At 37.6% G+C, this 17,183-nt stretch overlaps 1 protein-coding gene across 1 annotated transcript in view; it reads left to right on the forward strand.

The window, feature by feature from the left end:
- Window positions 1-17,183, forward strand: part of RERG (RAS like estrogen regulated growth inhibitor) — a 106,069-nt gene that overhangs the window by 42,325 nt on the left and 46,561 nt on the right. The window lies entirely within an intron of this gene.

The following is a 17,183-nucleotide window of genomic DNA, read 5'->3' on the forward strand; positions in this document are numbered from 1 at the left end:
TTTTTGGAGAGCGATGCAACCTAAATATGGAAGATAATGCATTCAGCGGAATAAGCCAGACACTTCAGAATTTTTTTGATGGAAATTCAGAAAATCTCTACATTTAACTGTAGCACGGTGGGGCAGAAGATTGCATTTGAGCAGGTACAGAGCTCTCATCCTGGACTTGAACAGTGATTGATGGCAGAGTCCTTAATGTAGTTCTACAGTTCAATTTAGTTAGGTAAAAGCAGTGCCAAGCCCTAGCTTTCAGCCCTTCTGAACTACATTGGTTTTGGAGATCCTTTCCTTCTAGACTGCCTTTGAGATTGCAAGATGTTATGGCCGATCAGGTAAGGAGAAAATCGCTGCTGTCTTTAGAAGCAGTTGTATTTAATTAATATAATACAAATTTAACTAGGACAATGGAGGGGTTTACCTTGGTCCCAGGATAGCTAAGTAGTAGCCACCCACAGCAGCCCCCGGCCAACACACATACACACTCATTCCTACCGCCCTCTCTTCCTCACCACCTCCCCCAACATAATCACACATTCTCTCTTGCTCTCTGCCTTCCCTTCTCTTCTTTCTTTCTCTCCATCTTGAATTTTTTAAATTTAAAAAAAAAATTTTTTTTTTGGCTGCACCACGTGGCTTGCAGGATCTCATTTCCCTGACCAGGGATTAAATCTGGACCCCAGCAGTGAAAGCCCAGAGTCCTAACCGCTGGGCTGCCAGGGAATCCCCTTCCCTTCTGTCTTTTCCTTTCACATTTCTGATGTCCAAAATCTTCATTTAACAGGGGCATGGGGAAAGAATTGTGTTTTAAGCAACACACTAACTAGAGAAAGCAGAGTTATAATTTCAACACAAACTTTTAGTAATTAATTAAGAAACTTTTACTGTAGGCATTCACCTCTTCTGAGATAAAAGAGTTGACCTGATTTTTAATACAACTGTAACTCCAGAAAAGAAAACAGTTATTTACCAATAAATAACTTTTCTTCAGGAAAGCACAGTTTTTTCACATCTCTAATAGGTTGGTCCCTTTACCACATCTCCACATAAGTTGAGGAACTTGGAGAATGTTGCTATGCACGTGTCCTAGATGAATGTCTTGGAGGTTTGTAGGGGTCAAACTTTCGTTTCAATGCAGTCATTTAATTTATGTTTATGATTTGGTCCTCACATCAGGTTTCATTATCCATATTTTACAGATGAGAAAATTGAGGCTCAAATATAATATGTAACTTGCGTAAGATCACACAGTAAGAGATGAACTTGGAACTCAAGTCCAGGCCTTCATGAATCCAAAGCATATTCTCTCCCCAAATAAAACAACAGTTTATAAAATTAATGAAAAAAGAAAAGAAAAGAAATAGATGGATACTGTCTTGTGTACCTTCCTTGATATTGTGTTGATCATTTCTCATACTTTAAGTTTGCAGAACATATATCAAGTCTATTCATTACTGCCAAGCTCCCAGTCTTCATATTTTTACTACAGTCTCCCAAAATACATAACAGTAAATATTGCAGAAGACCCAATGGTGTCATTTTAAGTGGAGTGGGAAAATACAATGTTTCAGTCAGAAGAATGGTTGAAATGAATAAGAAGAGTGTAGTTAGTGAGTTTCTAGAGAGCTTAAAGCTACTCTTGAACTTATTTCATTATAGAATCAAGTTCTTAACACATAGTCAAAATGAGAGAATTGCAGTGTATCCCTCCATTATACCATTTAGCTTTCCCCTTTCCTGCTCCAATATAGCAGTAAAAATGTGAAATCTGTTCCCTTAGTCATCCAGGGAAGGGTTTCAAACTATTTGGGGAAAAAAAGCTGAAAAGGGCAGATCTGGGGATGATAGCATGTAAATGTCTAAATATATGCTTCCAGCTCCCTTTGTTCTATGTGCTCTGGGTTTCTGGTTAATACAGCAAAACAGTAAAGTTATCATGCTTTTAAACAGCAAAAATAATAGATGATACAAGTAGAAAAGAAAGAGATGGAATCAAGAGAGATCACAATTTTAGTCTCATTTTGTCTCTTGCTTCTTTATTCCTCATGTCCTTTATAGATTCTGTCTTTCAATATATATATTGTATATATATATATGTATATGTATATATTTGGTCTCTACTCTAGATTTTCAGCTGTAGCCAATGTGTTTATAGGCTAGGAGACTGATAACAAATGTTCCTTGAAGCTGACAGCTTAGGTGTCTTTAATTTTAAAATACTGTGATTATTTTTGCTGCCTTTCATGATCAAACATGGAGCCATTGGACTTATCAGAAAGACATACAATGTGAGGTGCTCTATTAAGCAGTGGTATGAATTTCAGAAGAAATTCATAAACAAGTCAGCTAAATCAGAGGGAGAATTTTTCTATATGAGTTTTAAAATTTTTAAGAAATTAGAAATTATCATTTCAAAATATATTCTTAAATTTATTTGAAAGCAATCAAAAGGATTATGAACACCTGTATATCATTTAGACGTAGAAAAACCAAGCGATGATGTTTTCAATAAAATCAATCATTTTCACACATTATGATAACATTTTAATAAGATATCAGAAAGGTGTAGCCACCCTCAAATAAATGTGTTTACAAATAAATGTGTTTACCCTTTTTGTTTGTATTATTGGTACTTAAGGGGTGTGAGGGGTAGTTAGTTAATGGGAGTGTATTCTTTTATTGAAAGATCAATTATTAGAAAAGTTCTCTAAGGCAATGCATTACCCAGAAGAAGAAACTAGATTAATGTAGTTTTTTTTTTAATTAAAATATCTTTAAAGAATACAAAAGAAAGTACCAAGTAAAATTTTGTGTGTGCTGGTATTTTAAATTATATCCTTATAATCATGAAAGATGAGTGGACTTTTTTTCTTTCCATTATTTCCTAAAGTATTTATGTATCATGGTAGGCAGTTTGAAAGATGTCAAACTGACTAGCCTTCTGACCATTTTCAAATTGCAGTATACCTAAGTACCTGACCTCCAACAAAGAAAAACTAATTTTTTCAGCATCTATTTTACAATTTTCATTGTTCGGTGTCCTATTTTAAGCTGATATGGATCTGTGCATGTTCGCATACTCAAGCAAGTGTGTACACTGAAAAATAAGAGCAATAGAAGCATAATACCTATTATGGGGAGATGGAAAAGCCCTCCTATGTTCTGCAAATGTCTGATAGCATAGGCATATTGTGTTCTGTTCTGGGTACCAGTGATAAGAAACACAGTCAAAATAAGGGGAAAGAAAGGAGGATCACTTAGGAGATTTAATATTATTTATAATATGAGGAACTATGTGATATAAAGAAGGGACTGGAAAAAAGTAGGAAAATTTAGATTTCTGCCACATGTCATAAATTCATGAACTTTGAACTAAAATGTGTAATCACCTAAATAAATTAGATGAAAACAAAGATCAAGAATCACTTATAATATATGAAAAGTTTCAATCAAATTACATTTCTCTTTAAGAATAAATAATGGTAGGAGACTTCTGGAATGGCTGAATGAGGAGCTCTGTAAATTCGCCCTCCCATAAAAGCAAAGAAAACAATGGCAAAACCATCAAAATCAACTTTTTAGACCACAGGAAATTAACTGAAGTCTTGTAACAGTCTGGTAATAGTTTATTTGGGAAAAACTGCTGAACCTCATTAAGAACTATAGGGTTTGTGGCATTTTAACTTGATCTGCTATTGTTACTCTCTTCCCAACTCTGCACAGTAACCTTGAAAACAAGCCTCACAACCACATAACTGTGAAAAATGGCAGCCTTGGAGTCAATGGAGGGGCCGTCAGGTTGGGTTTGGAGCTCCTCAAAAAGTTCTACCTATGGAGCATTGTCATCATTTGATTTATCTCACAGCCTGGGGAAAAGCCCATTCAGGGTGTTGTTATTTGATCTGACTCAGAACAGCTGCTGGAGGAAAAACCCTATCCCCAGGGCATTTGTCAAAAAAAATCAGTAGTGATTGTTTAACATTACAGACAAGCAACTAGAGACTTAAAAGGAAGATAAGGGAAATGTGACATCCATAGGGGGTTTTGAAATGCTTCTAACATGTTCCTGGGTATCTAGAAGGTTGTATTCATGTACAAAGTTATATGCATGCCCAGAAAAGATGTGAAAGGGCCTAAATCTCTCATCTCTAGCCGATCTTGAAGCTCTGTGCAAGTAGAAAATGAAGTCTAAGGCAGAGATATAAACTGACTGCCTGGGCATTGAAGTCATGTCCCAACACACAGGGAAAGTCTGACAAAAAAGGTTGGAAGACTTATTTTTTCAAGACTTTTAAAGAAGTCTCGGACCAATCACTAGCTGATTAATAAGTTAACTGAACAGATACTTCAGCTGTTATATGCTACAGAGAATACAAACTTTGCAAGATTGGTCTGGGAAAGTTATAAAACAAACAAACAGCAACAACAGCAACGACACAAAAATAATAACAACAATGACAACAAAAATACTTTTTTGGGAAGGAGTGATCTAACTTCAGAGTTTCCATATTATTTTAGAAGTCTAGTTTTCAACAAAAAATTATGAGACACACAAAGGAATAAGAAAGTACCATCCAGACACACGCAGTCAATAGAAACTGTCCCTGAGTGATCCCAGATCATGGGTTTAATAGACAAAGACTTTAAACCAGCTTTTACAGATATGTTCAAATAACTAAAGGAAATATGTCAACAGAATTAAAGGAAAGTATGAAAATGATATCTCACCAAATAGAGAACATCAATAAAGAAAGAGAAATTACAAACAAAGAGCCAACTAGAAATTCTGGTTTTAAAGTTACAAGAACTAAAATGAGAAAAATTCACTAGCAGGACTCAACAGCAGATTTTAGCTGGCAGAAGAAACAATCCGTGAACTTGAATATAGGTCAGTTGAGATTATCCAGTGTAAGGAACAGGAAGGAAAAAGAAAGAAGAAATATAAATAGAGTCTCAGGGACCTGTGGGACACAATTAAGAATACTAACATACATATAATGGGAATCCCAGAGTAGAAGAGAGACAGAAGCAGAAATATTTAAAGAAATAATGGCCCCCAAACCCCACAAATTTGATTTAAAAAAAAATTAGTCTCCACATCCAGGTAGGATACAAACTCCAAGCAGGATAAACTCAAGGAGATCCACACTATACATATCACAGTCAACATTTCAAAAGGCAAAGACAAAGAGAGAATTCTGAAAGAAGCAAGAGAAAAATTATCCATTGTATATAATGAATCCTCAATAAGAATAACAATTAACTTTTACTGCAAAGCTATGGAGGCCAAAAGGCAGTGGAAAGACAACCAAAGTGCTGAAACAAAAAGGCTGTCAACAGAGAAGTCAATATCCAGCAAAACTATGCTTCATAGAGATTAAGACACTTCTCCCAAAAGAAGAAGCTGAGGGAGAATTTGTCTCTAATATATCTGCCTGACAAAACATACTAAAGGAAATCCTTCAGGAAGAATTGAAAAGACACAAGGGAGTACTTGATACCACGTGAAGAAACAAAGAGCATCAGTAGAGGTAACTGCATAGATAAATATAAAAGGCAACTTACAGGTATGTTTTAGTAAAAGGATCCAGGTTAGAAAGGAAGAAATAAAACAATATCTGTTTGCATATGGCATGATTCTGTATACAGAAAATCCTAAGGAATTCACACACACACAAAAATCTACTAGAAATATTAAATGAGTATATTGAGATCTCAAAATACAAAATCAAGTTACAAAAATGTTATATTTCTATACACTGACAATTAACAATTCAAAAATGAAATAAAGAAAACAATTCTATTTAAAATAGCATAAAACGAATAAAACGCCTAGGTATAACTTTCACAAAATAAGTGCCATACTTGTACCCTGAAAACTACAAAATATTGCTGAAAGAAATTAAAGAATACTGAAGTGGAAAGATAACCCCTGTTTATATATTGGGAGAATTTCTATTGCTAAGATGGCAATATGGCAGTACCCCCCAAACTGTTCTTCAGACTCACTGCAGTCCCTATTGAAATTTCATCTGACATTTTTTCTGAAATTCATAAGTTGATCCTAAAATTCACACAGAACTTCAATGGATCCATAATAGCTAAACGATCTTGATAAAGAAGAACAAAATTGGAGATGCACATTCCCTAACTACAAAGCTACAATAATCAAGAAATTGTGCTACTGGCATAAGGATAGAAATATAGATCAATGGAACAGAATTGACAGCCCAGAAATAAACTCATATTTATGACCAATTGATTTTTGACGGAAGTATCAAGAACAATTTAATGGAGAAAGGATAGTCTTTCCAGCAAATGGTTTTGAGACAACTGAACATCCACATGTAGAAGAATGAATTTGGACATGTACCACACCATATAAAATTTCTAACTCAAAATGGATCATAAATCTAAATATAAGAGCTAAAAACATAAATTTTTAGAAGAAAAAAGAAAAACTAGGAGTATTTGTGACTTGGGGTTAAGGAGTAGTTTGTTAGATATGACATGTAAACACAAGCTACAAAAGGAAAAATAGGTACATTTGACATCGCCAAAATTAAAAGCTTTTCATGCATCAAAGGATATTATCAAGAAAGTGAAAAAAACAACTCAGAGCATGAGAAAGTACATTCAAATAAATTATCTGATAAGGGACTTATATCTAGAATTTTATAAAGAAACTTTACACTAAATGATAAAAAAGATGAATAACCCAATTTAAAAGTGGACAGAGGGTTTGAATAGACATTTCTCCCTGGAAGACATACAATAAGCAATAAGCACATGAAGAGATGTTCAACATCATTAGCCATTAAGGAAATGCAAATCAAAGCCATAATAAGATGTCACTTTGCACCCACTAGCATGGCTATAAAGAAAAACACAGATAGTGATAAATATTGGCAAGGATGTAAAAAAAAATGGGACTCTCAAACAATGCTGATAGGTATGTAAAATGGTGTAGCCCTTTGGGAAAAAAATAGCAGTTCCTCAAAATGTTAAACATAGAGTTACTATATGAAGCAATTCTTCTAGCTATATATCCACCCAATAGAAAGAAAACATATGTCTACGTAGAATCGTGTACATGGATGTTTACAGCAGTATTATTCATAGTAACCCCAAAATGAAAACAACCCAAATATCCTTAAACTGATGAGTGAATAAACAAAATGGTATATCTACATAATGGAATAGTTTCAGCAATAAAAAGGAATGGGTACTAATACATGTTATAACATGAATGAGCCTTGAAAACATTACATTAAGTGAAAGAAGCCAGGCACAAATGATCACATATTGTATGATATCATTTATATGAAATTTTTACAGTAGGCAAATCTGTAGATACAGAATGATTAATGGTTGCATAGGGCTGGGGGCAGGTGAGGTGGGGTGGAGAGTGACTGCTAATGGGCATGGGTTTTCTTTTCCGGTGATTAAAATATTCTAAAATTAGACTGTGTTGATGGTTGTACAACTCTGTGAATACACTAAAATACATTGAATTGTACACTTTAGACTGGTGAATTTTGTGTTGTTATAATTATAATCTTCTAATAAAGCTATTTTTAAAAAGCTATTATGACAATCTCTAGGTCCATCCATGTCACTGCCAATGACATTATTTTGTTCTTTTTTATGGTTGAGTAATATTCCACTGTATATATGTACCACATCTTCTTTATCCATTCCTCTGTCGATGGACATTTAAGTTGCTTCCATGTCCTGGCTATATATATATAATAGATAACTAATAAGAATCTACTGTATAGCACAGGGAACTCTACTCAATACTCTGTAATAACCTATATGGGAACAGAATCTAAAAAAGAGTGGATATATGTATATGTATAACTGATTCACTTTGCTGTACAGCAGAAACTAACACAACATTGTAAATCAACTATACTCCGATAAAAATTAATTTTAAAATGCTACTATATAGCTTTAAAATGTAAACAAAAAGTGTTAGGTCTTATACATGTTAAAATACTTCATGAGAATTAGAGTGCTACAAATCATTATTTTATTAATTACTAACATAATTTTTATCGTTAGGATGTTTAACCAATACTCCCATTATTTTAGGTAGGTTGCACTCTTCAAATGTGTTAATATTATTTCCTGTGGAAATACATCACTTACAAAATACTCATTTGTATGAGCTCAAGGAAGCAGAATAATTTACAATAATTTTATTGACATTTCAAGACCTTTTCAGGTTAACCTAAAATGCATTTCAAAATAATTTAGTAACAATATAAAGTTAAAAGAGAGAACAATTGCTTTGTAGGTGTGTCTATTATATATTTACTTTGACTCATCGTAGCTCCTAACCACATTCTTACTAAAGCGTGCTTTCCTGTTTTCATTGTGTTCCTGCCCCACTGAGAATGCTTTATCGATCCCCCTTAGGCTTCTCTGCTGGCCATGCAGGATTTCCCACAATCTAACTCCAATCCAGAGGCCAGCCTTATCTGCTGTTCTTACATAAACCCTGTAAATCATTCAAATTATCTGGTCTCTGAACTCACCTGGCATTTATTCATCATTTATTTCATTAGTCTTTCAATGAAAACATTTGTTCAATGTCTATCATGTATCATAACTACTATGATCTCAAGGTCTTGATATGTGGCGAGAAATCAGAAGACCACAAGACAGAGTAAAAAATAACAGTATTAATCAATTCATACAAATGCAGCAAGGAGGCCAAACTTCAGCTCCAATCACCAGCTCTGATTACAGCTCCCCAAACAGAGGGATACACACATCCCAAAGCAAGACAGTGGCATCACACTGCAGTGATCCTCATAAGCCAGAGACCTGCAAATCTTCATTCATGTTATTCAGTGATAAAACCAATAAATACATCAATTAAAGCCTCTGTGTTGGTAAATCACAGAGAATAATAACCTATGCACATAGTTGAGATTTTCTAAATCTCCCTTAAGTTGTCTGCAGAGCTTTAGGCTCCCAGTCAGTCAGATAGGGTTCTACTTCCCCTGGTTGTGAGGGAAGTGATTTCGATTTTTAAAAAGTGATTGTTTAGGGTCATTTTCTCTTTGGGGAGCTAAAGTAGTTAGTAGGCAGGGCATATGGGCAAGTTTTGGTACCTTCAGTGAGAGCTGGAAATGTCATTTTGACCCAGAGTGCCTTAACACTGCAGAGTTCTGCAGGCTTCCTTAAAATGTGTCTGCCCATCGTATGCTCTACAAAACACATTCATTCAGAACAAAGGTCTGTGACCAAAAGTTCAACTAGAGTCTAGCCTTCAGATCAACATATTTCACTCAGAGATTGGAATCACTGGCCCCTGCATGTTCGTGAAGTGCCCTTAATAGCAGTGATCCTAAAGGCTACAACTCCAGAAAGTGTGACCTGAAAAAGTTATGAATATTTCTTTTTAAAAATAGACTATGTTTTAGAACAGTTTTATGTTCACAGCTAAATTGAATGGAAAGTACGGGGAGTTCCCATATAAACTCCTAAACCCCACCCCCTCTCTGCTTTCCCCAGCTTCAACATCCTACACCAGAGTGGTTCATTTGTAACAGTCAGTGAACATACAATGATATATCATTGTCACCCACGTTTACATTAGGGTTCACTCTTTTAATATTTATTTTTAAATGATTTAGAACATTAATTTTATTTAAATAAAGTTGTATTTTTATGTTAAAATGGTCCTAAGTCTTATTATCATTAGAGTAGTTGAATTCAGTTATGATTGCCATTTCTGTATATGTATGTCTTTATATTCGATGGGGTTTACAGCAATTAAAAATACAAAACACTTTGCAAGCTGGGTCTTAATATCTTGTCCCCTCAGAATTCCTGTGCTGAGATCTCTGATACACACACACACACACGCACACACACACACACACACACACACACATACTTTTAAGTGGATGATGTGTTGGTGTGTGCCCTCCTTGTTCCATTGCTTATGTGGTGTCTGGCTTCTGTTAATGTTCCCACCTCCTGTTCTCCATAAGAAGTGTAGATTAATCATTAAAAGAGGAAGTTTAGTACAGGCCAGGAATTGCTGTCACATGAATGACTGACTAGAAACTCATAAAAATAAAATTCTGTACACATTTAAGGGGGAGCCCTTTATAGCTAGAAGGAACGCTATAGATCTGTCTCTATAGGTTGGCGCTTATTGAACCTGTCATGAGCTGAAGCCATTTAAACCTCATCACTTCAAGCCTTATAGATTACAGTCTGGGCTTACGGTTCATTTCACTGGCAAACCAGAGGTAACTCCCATTCTCTTGCTTTATTTCCCTGCCTTGGTATCCCTTTGATTTGTAAACTAAATCAAACCGTTTCTTTCCAAAAGTCATTAAAATAATTTTCTTCTCAAACAAAGGAGGAAACTTTAGTGTATCAACAGAACACACCCTTTGGTTGGCCATCTGTCTACTTGTCTGTCTGTCCATCCATTATCTATCTATCTATCTATGTATCATCTATCTGCCTATCACCTGTCTATCTACCTACCTATCTACCTACCTGTTCATTTAGTTATTTAAATTTGGTTTCCCAGAAGAAAAGCAGCTTAGTGATGGTAAGACCATGGATTTTTGATAGGGCTGGGTTCTGTCCCTTACTTTGTACTTGAGAAGACAATAAGAATCTGCACCTTTGTTTACTCATCTGTAAATTGGGGGAACTAATATTAACTGTACAGGGTTTAAGGGTTAAGAGGGATCACGTATTTGGAAGTGACTTTATTACCCATACCGCAGCAGTGAAGTGTTAGCACTGCCGTGGTGGTTGAGTGGGTGTGGAGCTGTCATCCTCTCACATCAGTCTCCAAGAATACATTTGAGAAACCACTCACTTGGAGCAGGAATGCAGCCTGTGAACAGGGACCAGGGCAAACTAACAATCCATCACTGCGAATACAGGGCACCCATAACATAACACCAAGAAGATGGAAACCTCGCTGTTTTTTAAGGCAAGTTTCCAAAGTGCACTCACTCATGTTATCTCATTCTTATTTTGATCATCAAAACAACCCAATGAAGTAGTCCAGGCACTGATTATTGGCTCCATTTTACAATGGAAAAAGTCTGGTGAGTCAAGGGCTCCGTCGAGGTTCTGGAACCGATGAGCATTAAAGCTGGATGGAGGCTGAGTCTTTAGACTCAGAACAGGACACGTTCACTGCTGGGTTGCTTGCTTGCTAAGTAGGCAAGCCGACTGAGTGAGGCAGAGGCTGGACATTCTGGTTTGTGGTGGATGATTGAAGCTAGAGGGGACACATCCACGTCATTAATATTGAACATGAAAACAACACGTAAATCTTAGGAAATGTAGCCTTTTTAGGAGATCAGGGAATTGTACACATTTTGTTTAGGTGCAGTGTACGATTAAAGTGGAGGCTTGGAGCTCTGTGTGGGACAACAAAAAGGGCTAAGAGCTTAACTGGTTAACTAGATGAGAAGCAATCATAAACCAAACTTGCAAGTATAATGAAGGGGGAAAATGAGGTCGAAAATTGACCTTACCTTCTCTCGGGGCATAATTTCTAATTCTTATTCAACTTTCAGAGGACAAATTGTAAATTTGTGTTGCCAGTCTGAAAGGCTTTGTCCTTGATTTGGGTGAAGAACCAATTAAAACATTATTCACTTTTATAGCCCGAGGGGTGTAAAAAGATTAAACCAACACACAAAAGATACCAGGTGATTTTGTGTCTTTATAAAAATATTAAAAAGTGAAGTCTACATGAAAAAACTAATATTATTTGGATGTAACTTATATAACAATATCTTCTATCTTAAAAGTTTATATCCATTATCCACCTTTTTAAAAGCACCTTTTTTTATTCCAGCTGCCATCAGAATCAACTCGAGAGGCTGCTTGTTTCTGAGGCACATTTAAAGGGTTTTATAGCCAGCATATATGCTGGCTCCTCCAGAATGTGAATCTCAGCGTGTGGTCCTCAGAACACCAGCGTCAGTATCATCTTGCACATGCAAGTTCTCAGGCCCCACCCTAGACCTACCAAATCAGAAACTTTGAAGTTGGGGTCCCTGAATCTCTATGCTACAAGCCCTCCAGGTGATTCTGAACTTTGAAAACAGCTGCTCCAGAAGAGACAGGCATTGTCTTGGGGGTGGGTTAGGGTTCTTCCAAGGCAGAAGAGGTTAATAACAATACAAATGTCTTTGGCATTATTGCCCAAATTACAAATGATGGGTTTTCATGGATCTAAGTCCTTCTCCACCCTGTATATACAGAAATGAGTGTTCTGAATTATCTCCAGTGCTGTTCATGACTGTACAGCACCATATCCTCTCCCAGTTCTCCTGTAATTAGTGACCTACACCTAGGAGACGGTCAGGGGAGCTTATCATAGTCATGGAGCAGACCATGATCGAAGCACCTCCTTCTATCTCTGAAGATTGACAGGGAGAGATGGAGAGGATATGGTTCTAAGATTAGCAAACTGCGGAGTGATCCTGGGATGTCGGAGAGAGGGCGTTAGCTGATCCCTGAAAGCAAAGTTAATTTTCAGGGAATCTAAAAATGTACCAAGTTGGGAGTGTTATGGTTATTGTTATTTTTTAACCTTCTTGGGTCTCCCCGGTACTAACTTCAGGGCACCATGACCCCAGTTTAGAAGGAAAATATTCTGCTTGTGAAAGCTTGCATAGCAAATCTGGGTGGGGCTGTTATTTAAAGCCTCTCTGGTCACGGCATTCTGCACATGAAGGCACCTTCCACATGGTAACTCTTAGCACCACCCATGACAGCAAAACCATTTGCCTAAGGGCAGGCGGTGCATGGAAGGAGGGAGCCCAGAATCCCACATCATCCATTCTGCGAGGACACTTAGGGAGATACAGAGTGTATATTTTCTGGAAGTACAGTTTATTATGTTGTTTGAAAATGTTACTCTGAGCAACAGATGTTATTTTTGGAGGCCGAGCAACTTTATTTTAGTGAAAAAAGGTCTTGGCAGAAGTTAAAGATTGTTGGCTAGAAGAAGGGGTTGGTATACGGGCTTCCAATCTAGTCTCTTGAGTGGTACTGGGACAGCTTGCATGCAGAGGCACAGGGCTGTAATTTGCAGTCTTCGAGTGGCTGCTGCCCTGCCATGACTAATGCCACCAGGGCTCAGCAGGGAAGCAAGGAGCCTTCATCTCATCTTCAGCTCTCAAGTGCCAAAGGGAGAAGAAAAGTGGTTGAGGAGCTGATTGTGTCCTCAAATCCACTGGGGGTTTCGGGACACTTCATTCCCCCTCTTTACTTAGCTCAGAGTCTGCTCTGGTGGAGCAGATTGAGACCTTGATCCTCAGTGCCAAGAAGATTATTTGCTATCTGCTCGTATATTTAAATTTTCAAAGTGGCACCCTGGCTTTATGAAGAGAGCACTTCAATGGAAAACTTCAATCACACCCTTTTCGATTCTCTCCAGGGACAAGAAGTCAAGTTTCCCAAGGAAATTTAGTTTTATTTCTATCTTATTCTCATACACCTTTGACTATTTTGTGCTAATTAATCTCTCTCGTGGATGGCAAATTACTGAAGGACAGATAGAGAAGGAAAATTCAATCTGACTGCTTAGTGGACCAGGGGTGATCCAAGTGCAGAGAACTGAATCGAGGCTGTATTGCCCCCAAGGCTGGTAGACTTTGGATGAAGGCATGGTGCTGCTTGGGAAATTCTGTTATTGACCATATCAAAGAGACTCAACCTGGTGGGTGGGGACACAGAGCCTGGGGACACACTGGTGGTGATCAAGAACATCCCATAGGCGGCTGCACCTAGACACCAGATGATCTGTTCATTTTGGATCAGTATCTGCATCCAAATTTAAGGGTTCAGGCCTTACTCACATCCCTTAGAAGAGGGAGTTCATAAGAGCTGCTTATTAACGGGCTTTCAGAGTCTCAGAAAAATGCTTCAGGATCAGAGTAGACTCTTGTGGTGAGCTGGAGGTTGACTTTATAATCGACCAAACACTTTGGTTGTTTAGGGAAACTCTAAAGTTTGGCAAATAGACAATGAGTTTGGAGCTTACTTCAAAAGCACTAAAGAGGAGGATGGACAAATCCAGACCCCATGGCAACAGAGGTCCTAATGGAAAACTTGCTTCACTTAGGACTGGCTCAGAGATCAATGGAACGGAATCTGCTAGAGTCAGACTTCATTAACTCTGCTATGTGTTCTGGTCAACAAACTGAGTAATTTCAGATTCATTTCTGCCCTTTTTCTGCTCTTCTCTGTTTTGAATGAAACCACATTTCCTAGGCTCCCATGTCCTTTGCCTCCCTGGTATGTTTGGCCAGTACGAGGCAATGACAGAAGTTTGAAGGGCTGGAAGGAAGGAAAACCACCATATGTCTCCCTCTTTCTCTCTCTGCTCCTTGTTGTGTTTCCTGTAGTATCAACATTTCCTCTTGAGCTCTCATTACCTCAAAAAAGCCCCTCCCTCCATGAGCCCATCTCCCACAAGACAGTCTCCACTGACTCCAGCCCCTTCTGGAAGTCTTCAAACTCTAGGCCCTCCACTTCCTCCTGCTGTCCCATCACCTCTAGTTGTGGTTATAGCTTTCTGCTGTTGCCTCCCCGTCTCCTGACCGGCTTCTCAGTTCTTCCACTGTTTTGGATAACAATTTCCCTCAATTAAGTGCCTTCAGTTTGAAAGATCTATGGTGGTTTCTGTATTCCTGGCAGGACCCCAGGGTACACTTCCACTGAGCAGATGTGGAATTGCATCAGAGACCATATGATTATTAAATTACTCTCTTTCCCCTGTTTCAGATTTATGTCCTATCCTCTACTGGAAACATTTCCCCTTTCTAGCCTTATTGTTCACATCCATGTTGAATTTTAGTTCCTTGGGGTCATTGTGTCCTTTTCATCTCAAATCTATATATTCATCTTAAAATTAGCTGGCATTGTTTGAAATACAACCTAGGAAAAATGGCTCAATGAGTCACAAAATAAAATTATAAATGTAAATTCCCATCCTTTCTTCCCTACAGCCTGGGTCATCCACTTTTCCAACTATGTTATTCCTTTCTGCTATCTGAATATCAGGCCACCTGGCAAGGGTAATGTCTGCTTGAGTTTCTACAGCACTTCTGGCATTGTTGGCTCACAGCAAAAAGAAAGCACTCATCTCCACCTACATCTGTCATATTTCAACAAAGGACAGAAATGCCATGTCACCATGAAGCTAGGGATCCTCATTAACACAGCCAGGGGCTCAAGAGAAAACAATAACTTGTATTGCTTCAGCAAAGTTTGTCAAAATTCTTAGCAAAAATTTAGGCTTACCATGAATATTATTCTGTGGAGCTACTGCTAATGGTAGAATGTAAATTTTTCATAATACATATGTATATTATAGGACTCCAAGCTCTGGTACTACCTTATAAGGAGTCCTGGGTTCCATTATACATGGTGTCAGTAATTAGCTGTGTGACCAGAAGCAAGACTTTCATTTCTGGGTTCATTTTCACATTAGTGAAATAAGGTAATTGGACTAGATAATCTCCAAGAGCCCATAAATATAAAGTTATAACTGTATAGTAAATTTGGTTTTTTTTTTGCTTTTCACTGTTCATGCTTTATTTTCCCTCCTTGAGAACAAAAGAGATTGTCATGAGCAAAGAAAGAAAAAACTTTTCTCTGCTGGCTTTTCCCACTTCAATACTCCCATCCATATTACCCCTTTTTTCCTTTAATGTGTGATGCATGCTTAATATTATCCTTTTGCCCTAGAAGCAGTGCTAAGTGTGAGAGAAAAGACCAATGGGCTTTTGATTCTGCATGTTCGGTTTGTGTAGCTAGTATTCATAAACCCAAGCTGTCCCACTCTTCTTAGCTTGGAATATCTTAGCTTTGGTATACTGGAAGACTTGATCCCCTGCTTTTTCCTTTATTCCGATTGACCCACCCATGTTTTATCCTGGTGGCAATGCCTTGTCAGGGTTATGTATGGGCCTTGGTCCATTTTGTGGATAACCAGAGTAGTTAAACATTTCAACTATGAGATTTGGATTATTTTGCCCTCAAACCTTCCTCTTCCCATTCCCCTGCCATTGTCCTGTGTGAGGACCCCTAAAGCTTCATGAGATTCATTTTGATTAAGATAGTATCTCATCTTTCAAATCTCAGTTTATTCAACACTTCCTCAGGAAAGCTTTTCATTTCTACCTCTAGCATGGGTTAGAGTCTGCTTCTATGATGCCCTCTACTCTCTTTACCAAGGAGAAGAGCTACTGGAGCCAGACTGGTTTTAAATTCTGCCTCTGCCAGGTAATAACCATGTGAAAGTTACTTAAGCTTCACAAGACTCAATTTTTAAGATTCTGAAATGGGAATAATAACTGCATATACGTCCGTGTTTGGGGGGAGGATTTTTAATGTAAAACACTTAGAACAGTGCCTGGCAATTGGTAAGTGCTCAACAGTACGGTGTGCTGTTATTATTATGATTGTTATTGACATTATTGATTGTTTATTTCTCTCCATCACCAAACTGTAACTACACGAGTGCAGAGATTGTATGTTTCTTCTTGCATGGTCAGAGTCCAAACTCCTAACACCGAATAGGTGCTTGATAAATATCTATTGAATGAATGAATGAATCCCTAAAATCTCTTCTAAAACGCATGTATTTCTAGGAGAATTAATTGAGTACATCAGCCAGTCACATTGAGTGAAGGGAATCTGGCTAGTTCCTGAAGAGGCAAGATATAAATGGGAAGAAGGCAGAAAGAAGGTCCAGAGTATGGAGAGCAGGTCTGTGCACTGGACAAGGGGGTTTCAGTAACCAGCTTACCCCTGAGATAAGAGAGTGCTTCAAGGGGAGATAGAGGGGTTCCAAAGAATATACTTTCATTGACTATGAGGTTTTCCTTACAATTGCCCATATATGAAGGTTTTGCTGTGTGATGCGATGGCATACTTTATACCAGATAGACTGGAACATTCAGTGATGCTTCTACTTGCAAGAAGCATTATTCCTTTAGGCTTTAATGCTTACTGAGCATCTCAAGATGTATTTTTCCAACTCAGTTCTTAAATTTTCATCTCCACTATGCTACCATCCATGTGATGGGGGCAAAGGGATTCTTAATTTCCAACACTCAATATAATGTCCTCAAATGTCCTTGAATGAAGTGTGATCATAATTAATATGA

Source organism: Phocoena sinus, chromosome 10, assembly GCF_008692025.1.
Source record: "Phocoena sinus isolate mPhoSin1 chromosome 10, mPhoSin1.pri, whole genome shotgun sequence".
Lineage (NCBI taxonomy): Eukaryota > Metazoa > Chordata > Mammalia > Artiodactyla > Phocoenidae > Phocoena > Phocoena sinus.